A 1,318-nucleotide genomic window follows, 5' to 3' on the forward strand; every position below is an offset into this window, starting at 1 on the left:
AAAAAAAAAAGTAAAGGATAACCATGCTGCAATTTACAGAATTTACCAAGAACGTAAGTAAGGAGGAGGGTTTGGCGGGGTGGGGGGAGGGGACACAACCATGAATCTTTCTGGGAAGGGAGAATAGAATAAATTACAGGTAGCTGTGGGGGAGGGGTCTAGATGGGGAAATGAGCATGGGAACAGGAGAGACCAGGTGGAGGTTGGATGGAGAGAGAACTGGGAAAGACAAATGGGATCAGGGTCGTCTATGGGATGAGCTTGAAATCTAGTGCAACAGAAAATCCTAAGTATCTATGAGTGTGATCTTAGTTAAGGATCCTAGTGATAGAGGTCAGAGCCTGAACCAGCCATGTCCTCTAACCAGGCAAGACCAGTGGCAGGATTGCTGGCCAAACCAGCACATAACCTTTACCTAAAATTTGCTCTACTTTCAAGTTATGGTGGAGGAATGTTCGTATGAAATGTGGGAGTGGCTAACCAACAACTGATCCAGCTGGAGACCCATACCATGAGAGGGAGTCCATCCCTAACACTGCCCAGAGGGCCAGACCCGGAGGCTGGACAGCCTAGAGATTTAGGATAAAACCAAACATGACTGGCACAAATTGTCAGTTAAATGATTATTAATGATATTCTGCTATTTTCACAAATTGTTGCTTAGCTTAATTATCATCAGAGAGGCTTCATTCAGCAATAGATGAAAAAAGATGCAGAGACCTACATTCAAACCCAAGGTGAACCTCAGGGAAGCCTGCTGAAGAGAGGGCGAAAAAATTGTAAGAGTCAGAAGAGTCAAGGACAGCACTAGAAAATCACAGAATCAGCTAACCTGGGCTTATTAAGGGCTCAGAGACTGAACCGACAATCAGTGAACTTGCATTTGACTGGGCTAGGCCCTCTCCATGTGCTACAGTTGTATAGCTTGGTCTTGTGGGTCTCGAACAGTTCTCTCTGACTATGTTAACCATTGTGGGCACCCTTCCCTCATACTGAGTTGCCTTGTTCAGTCTCATAAGGAGAGGAGATGCTAGTTCTTATTGCAACTTGATATACTACGGCTGGTTATGTTCATGGGAGACCTCCCTTTTCCTGATGAGAAAGGGGGAGGAGTGGAAGGGGGAGAGTCAGCTGGGAGGAGAGACGAGGAAGAGAGGAGTAATGGAGAGGAAACCGTAATTGAACTACAAAACATTAATTAATTAATTTTAAAAATAAAGAGAAAACAAAATTTCCTCAAATAAAAAAAATCTTACCTTAAGAAGGTCTCTTTCTTCATTTTCTTGTTTTTCTTTCTAGATTCTCCCTCTCTGTCTTT

Source organism: Microtus ochrogaster, unplaced genomic scaffold (genome assembly GCF_000317375.1).
Source record: "Microtus ochrogaster isolate Prairie Vole_2 unplaced genomic scaffold, MicOch1.0 UNK47, whole genome shotgun sequence".
Classification (NCBI taxonomy): domain Eukaryota; kingdom Metazoa; phylum Chordata; class Mammalia; order Rodentia; family Cricetidae; genus Microtus; species Microtus ochrogaster.